The sequence below is a fragment of the Arvicola amphibius genome, chromosome 3 (genome assembly GCF_903992535.2).
Source record: "Arvicola amphibius chromosome 3, mArvAmp1.2, whole genome shotgun sequence".
NCBI classification, from domain to species: Eukaryota; Metazoa; Chordata; class Mammalia; order Rodentia; family Cricetidae; genus Arvicola; species Arvicola amphibius.
Window position 1 is genome coordinate 78,362,445 of NC_052049.1, and position 7,210 is coordinate 78,369,654.

At 42.5% G+C, this 7,210-nt stretch overlaps 1 pseudogene; it reads left to right on the forward strand.

Annotated features, from left to right (window-relative positions):
• Positions 1 to 5,153: 5,153 nt before the first annotated feature.
• Positions 5,154 to 5,560, forward strand: LOC119809262 (annotated as a pseudogene).
• The last annotated feature ends 1,650 nt before the right edge of the window (positions 5,561 to 7,210 follow it).

Here is a 7,210-nt window from a genome sequence, read left to right on the forward strand (position 1 = left end):
TTCAGGCAATGAAGAAATAAGATTTGGATGGATTCACTGGGGTTCTCAGAAAGCCTCAGGATGGGTGTGTTTCTGAAATAATCTTTAGATGCTTTGGAAATGGGTTAGTGGATGGATTAGTTATAGATTGTTCTCTCCTCATCGATAGGCAAGAGCCCATGGCAGTGCACCAAGTTACTACAATGTGTATTGAGGAATTGATTTCTGATGTCTGTGGGTGTCTGAGAGTCAGGAACTTGGCTTGAGATACAGGCTTTCTCTGTGTATGCTACAGCTGGTATGCATCAGGGATATTTGTTAGGTATATCTAAAATTAGCTAAAATTAAAAACATTGTTATAGTTTTCTGAAAATTCTATAATCCTTGAATCAAAAAATCAAACCACAAATTTCTGGGGTGATCCCTGAAGACTATCTTTAAAGCTTATGGATAACTACAGTGCCCACCCATGCTTGGGAAGTCTGAACGCGAGCGTCAGGCTCACATCTCACAGAGCTTCTTGCCACTTCTATTCCTTCAGAGGAGCTTCAGAGCCCTTGAACGTTATGAGTCACCTACATTTTTATATGAAGTCCCAGTGGCAAAAGTTGTATTAGAATAACCAAGTACATGCATTTACCCACACTCTCCTTACAGTGAAGTATCGTTTGCCCCACAAGAGCTCAAGAGTCTTCTGAGGCCATCCATCTGCACACCGTCTCCATCTGTACACTGCCTTATGTCTATGTATTTGGTGACTTTGTCATCAAATGTGGGACATTTTAACTTGTCTCCCTTTATTTATTTCAATTACTTCGTTATTTTCACAGAAGAGGGAATCATTTCTACTTTCCCTTCATAACATCCAACAGGGTCAAAAACAAAAATGGAAACACAAAAGTGGTTTATAAATAAATCCCACATGACCTCATATTCCCTCATGAAATGTAAGCCATTATTACCTTGTAAGAGCAATGGATAAATAGATTCTTTATTATTTACTATCCATAAGAGAATGTATCTTATTAAGTCCACAAAAAGAAAACCATTTCTAAGGAGAAATGCCAGCAAGTACTTATATTGCACATTGTACTAAACTATTAAGAGAACTCCAAACTTGTATGTTTAGGGAATCAACACACATACAAAAATTCAAGTCCTGTAATACATCAAATGATTTTGTTCTGAAAGATTGGGTTTGGGAGGGAGTGGTGGATGCAGGAGATATGCAGAGGGGGGTTCCGGGCTGCTTCTCTGTTTTTATGACCCCACAAAATTCATGCAGGAGTATGTCATTCCAACTCCAATTGCAGGACAGAAAAACACTGTCCTTTGACCTAACCTCCAGACAACTGCAAAACCAAGTTTATGATTCTTTCAGGAATTTGTGATTCACATTGGACAAATGAAAGGCCAACACATGCTGTCAGACCTTTTGAGACAGAGCAGCCCACACTTCAGACCTCCATCTGAGAAACCGATTTACAAGAGTGCGTGCGCGCGCACACACACACACACACACACACACACACACACACGCGCACGCACGCACACACACAGCACTTCGGCAATACTGACAAGAACATTAACATACACATTTACATTTCTTTCCTCTTGACTCTCTGAAGAGGATGTATTTTTTTTTCACTTAGCTCTGAATGCCATGGTGGCATAAAATATAGAGGCACAGGGAGAAGGAAGAACTGAGATCACATAAGATCACAGAGGGCACGGCAACCCTTCTATGATTTCCGTGCTACCACTCGAAAACGTGTAGCCAAGGCTTAATTATTACTTAAATCCCCTTTATTGCTTAGCAGTATCTGCCTGGTTATCCTGTTTTTCTTTTATAACTTCTGGAGAACTCTCCACAGAGGAGTCATGTTTTCTAATTCCTGCCCCAGGCTCTACTTCAGAGGGATCTGTGCTCATAAAATGTTTAAAAGGGACCTTTAAGAATTCTGTGACACAGTATGTGCTCAGCTATAATACCAAACCTTTTCTGGATTAGTATTTTGTTTTCTATGAAAAAATTACTACAAGGGATAGACTTCATGGCCAGGGCAAGAAGAACACGTTCATTCATAGTCCAGTAATCTCACAGTTTGTCAAGTGCACCTGCTCTTTTCTCCTCAAGCTTTGTGTGCTGTGTTCCAGGTTGGGGCTATTTTTCCAGGAAACTCTAGTCTACTATCAGTTGAGACTGTCTTTACAGCCTGGCCTACTCATCAGAGTTGGCTGTCCCTCGTGGAGTCTCACCACACACTGATCCTCCAGGAAACTCTAGTCTACTGTCAGTTGAAGTTGTCTTCACAGCGGGGCCTACTCATCAAAGTTGGCTGTCCCTCATGGAGTCTCACCACACACTGACCCTTCTCTAGCCACCTGTGATATAAACCAGGAGAAATATGGAGACGTCTCAGGTGTTTGTGGGTCTGCAGAGCCTAGAATTCTGTCTGACATATAACACGGTATAATTGTAAACTAAAAACAAGTGAATATATATATATATATATATATATATATATATGCTAATGAACTGGGGGATGTATTATTTATCATGTGATTCCTGCTAAGGATTTAGGTAAGATATAGAAACTGGGCAGTATATATTTGCAGGCGGGCAGCTGTTCTTCATCACGAGACTCTGCCAGGCTGTTCTCTGGCACTGTTCTAAAGTGAGGTTGGGGTGGAGGCTTTCACATTGCATTTGCTAAGATCTTCCACTGAGATCACTGGATCATGTGCACTTAGAGACATAAACTGTGCCTCATCCACTTTCTGCTTCCTGAAGCAATGCATGCTCAGGCAGCACAGAAAGGGCTGCACCGTCTCAGAGGCTGCTGCCAATGAGTCATTTGGGATGAGGCTCTGGAGCCCAACTTGTCTACCTGCTTTTCTTGCTAATTCTCAATGCAGCACTCAACTTCCTCTCCACTGGACTTGCTCTTCTGTGAGAGTCGTAGCTCCGTTCTGTCAACTAGGCTGCTCCCCTTATCTGGCATAGCTCCCTGTTGCCTGGGTATGTCACGTGTCATTGTGCACTGGAGCATTTGGTTGGCTTACTAAGCTTTGCCTGACATCCAATGTCCTTCTCCATTGGATCTCACAAAACTTCAAAAGCACAGAAATGCCGTCATCTCTTCTGGGGCAGAAGTCTGCCTTAGATTGAGAGTTAGAAATCGGTGACACAGTGCCCAGAGCATAACTGACATTCAGCACATGTTTCTAGAGCTATTACAGTCGATATCCTGCGGAGGGAGTGGGTCAAGAGAAAAAAGACTTATTATTGCCTTCAGTTCAGAACTCCATGCAAGTGATGGAAGAAAAACATTTTGAGCCTGGGACCACTGATTAGAAGTTAATGTAAATTTATTAATTTTTATTTTAAATGTTTGTTTTGCCTGCATAATATCTGTACACCATATGCATGACTGGAACCCAGAGAGGCCAGAAAAGGGTATTGGAACTTGAGTTATGGGCAGTTGTAAGCTGCTATGAGGTGTTGGGAATGAACCCGGATGCTCTGCAAGAGCAACAAGTACTCTTCACCAGTGAGCCATCTTCCCATTGGCAGTTATTGTAAAGAAATTTACAACTATACTTAAGTCGGTGAGAAAGCTAAGATACTCTTAACTTGGAAGGCTGTGTGATTAACACACCTTAACTTGTATGGAGTGCTGATGCTCTACTGATTAAATTTCTCATGTAGAACTGGATAACATTTCAGAAGGATATAATTTGAGTTGCAGTGAAGTTCATGCTTTGAAAATTGGGAGCATCTAGCGATGATGCTAGCTCGCATCTCCATGGTCCTGTTCGTGTCTTGGGACTGCAGGTCTCCTCCGACGTAGAACTGTTCTCCTTCTCCTCAGCAGACTCACATCGGTTTCCGTCTGAAGTCACAGCACTTTAGAAGCTGACAGGAGAGCTGCCAGTGGTGTGAAGAGGGTGAGATCTCACTAAGTATAGGTGGGGAAAGAACAGGTTACATGTAAGAAGTGCAGGTCCTGCAAGAGAGGGGCATAGACACATGGATGCCTCAGAAAGTCGTCACACATGACAAGTCTTCAGGAGACTCAAAGAACTCTAGCATAACTCAGGAATTTCAGCTAAAAGAACAACACCAAAACTATAAAGACAAAGTTTAGACTTGCAGCCCAGGGAGTTTGGTTTGTGCTTTGTATTACTCAAAGAAATACATTTACTCTGACCTTAATTTAAGCCTCAGGAAAACTGCCTAAATCCCTGAGAATACCACTGGGCTTGGGGTTCAAAGAGCGCAAGGCAGTAGCTTAACTGTGAACAGGCAACTTCTCCACATGTACTGCTCTGGCCAGTTAAGAAGCAGGAACAGTGTGAAGATGCAAAGAAACACATGCTGTGATTTGGTAGCATTCATTATCAGAGGAAGGCTTCAAGCACACCAAATACCCTCAAGATGTGTGTCTCAGTCCTGGGTGGCAGACATGAGCAACATGGGTTTGCTCAGGTCACCCACTCTCTCTCAGCTTCCATTCCAACTGCAAGGTCAGTGTTCGGATGAAAAGCTCCTTCACTTTCCTCTAAAACAAGGCTTTTAGATTGTTCACCTGGTCATGGTTTAACTTTGGTATATGGTACTTATCAAAAAAAAGTCCATTTCTTTTACATTTTCCAATTTTGTGGCATAAAGGCTTTTGTAGTAAGATCTAATGCTTCTCTGAATTTCCTCTGTGTCTGTGGTTATGTCCCCCTTTTCATTTCTGATCTTATTAATATGCATGTTCTCTCTCTGCCATTTGATTAGTTTGGCTAGGGATTTGTCAATCTTGTTGATTTTCTCCAAGAACCAGCTTTTGGTTTCATTGATTCTTTGGATTGTTTTCTGTGTTTCTATTTTGTTGATTTCTGCCCTCAGTTTGATTATTTCCAGTCTTCTACTCCTCCTAGGTGAGTCTCCTTCTTATTTTTCCAGAGCTTTCAGGTGTGCTGTTAAGTCTCCAATGAGTGTTCTCTCCGTTTTCTTTAAGTGGGCACTTAGTGCTATGAACTTTCCTCTTAGCACTGCTTTCATTGTGTCCCATAGGTTTGAGTATGTTGTGTCTTTGTTTTCATTAAATTCAAGAAAGACTTTAATTTCTTTATTTCTTCCTTGACCCAGGTGTGGTTCAGTAGTTGACTGTTCAGTTTCCATGAGTTTGTATGAATGTGCCCACGGGGCCGGAGGCAGACAGCAAGTGGATCTGGCCAGTGTGCTGACTCCAGAGATCATGGCACCCATCCTCGCTAACACAGACGTTCAGGAGTGCCTGCTACCCTACCTGCCCTCTGGGGAGTCTCTGCCTCAGACTGCAGATGAGATCCAGAACACATTGACCTCACCCCAGTTCCAGCAGGCCCTGGGTATGTTCAGTGCAGCCTTAGCCTCAGGACAGCTCGGCCCCCTCATGTGCCAGTTTGGCCTTCCTGCAGAGGCTGTGGAGGCGGCCAACAAAGGAGAAGCATTTGCCAAAGCCATGCAGAATAACGCCAAATCTAGCCGAAGGAGGGTGACACGAAAGACAAGAAAGACGAAGAGGAGGATATGAGTCTGGATTAAATTATTCGCTGTCCTTCCCCAGGTTGGAATTCATAGTGTGTGATTCCGTAGTGGCAATTGTGATTCGTTGTGCCCTCTCCTGCCCACCCCACTAATAAAGTCCTTTCTTTTACCTGCAAGAAAACAAAAACAAAAAACAAAAAACAAGGCTTTTAGAGAACGTTTCTTCATGATAAAGTTGTTTCTAATTAGTAAAAATCTTAGCTGTAAATACTTTTAGCACAGGCTTTTGAGGATGGAAAGTGTACAAGTTTCTTCCAGTTAAACCTCTTCAAGGAAGGATGCCATCATTATTCTCAGGGATGAAACTGGACTTTATTACATATCTTGAATTGCCACCGTTCAAACACGCCCTTGAATGAAGAGTTCAAAACCTTTCCTTCCTTCCTTCCTTCCTTCCTTCCTTCCTTCCTTCCTTCCTTCCTTCCTTCCTTCTTCCTTCCTTCCTTCTTCCTTCCTTCCTTTTTTCCTTCCTTCCCTCCTTTCTTCTCTCCTCCTTTTCTCCCTCCCTCTCTCCCTCCCTCTCTCCCTCCTTCCCTCGTCTCCTCTCCCTCTTTCCCTCTTTTCCTTCTTTTTATCTCTTTCTCTCTCTTTTTCTTTTTTGATGGGGCCTGTAGAGATGACTCCTTGGTTAAGAACACTTGTCAACTTTGTAGAGAACCCAGGTTCAGTTCCTACCATAAAGCAGCTCACAACCATTTATTTCTTCACTTCCAGGGAATCCCTCTTCTCGACTCCAAGGTCTCTTCATGTACAGGTGCATACAGGCACACACATATAGAAAAATCGAAATGAAAAGAACATGAATTTGTAAAGTATGTTTATTCTCAGTGAACATGTCTTCTGATAATACCCCTTCCTTCTTAAGTGCTAGCTGTAATATAATTAATATAGAGTACTTGCTGAATGACTGGGATGTTTAAAGGTCTAAGGATTTAATCTTTATAGCATCCTTATGAGATTGGTGCTAAGAGTATTAAAACTTCACAGATAAGGAAACTGATGCCCAGGTAGGCTCCGCTTCAATTCACTGACTGATTAGCAATGGAACCAGGGCAGTCAGCTTTTGTCCAGTCAGATTTGGAACCTACCCCATGATATACAGAATTCTAACAGCTCAGATTTATATTTAAGATTCGATAAAAGGAGCTTTAGTGTTTGTGATTTTCATAAGTCTTCCACTGCTATTTTCTGCAATCCATCAAGCACCGTGACGTTTGCACACTGCGCAGAGTGCTTGACATTCCGTACAGCTCTCATTTATAAACCCAGGCATGGGTTTGCCCTTTCACCCTTTCCAAATCCCCAAGCCATTTACAAGTCTATTACATGTAATGTAAACATTTTACTAAATTCTGATGGAGGACTCCCATTGGCTAATAAAGAAACTGCCTGGCCCATTTGATTGGCCAACCTTTAGGTGGGTGGAGTAGACAGAACAGGAAAAAGGAAGTGAGGTAGATGGCTCAAAGAATTGCCCTGCCTCTCCTCTTTGGGATAGTCGCCATGACTCTCCTCAGTGAGAGATGCGATGAAGCCAGCCACCAGGTCAGACATGCTGAATCTTTCCGGGTAAGACACCACTCGTGGTGTTACATAGATTATTAGATATGGGTTAAAGCCAGAGATGTGAGAATTAGCTAATAAGAG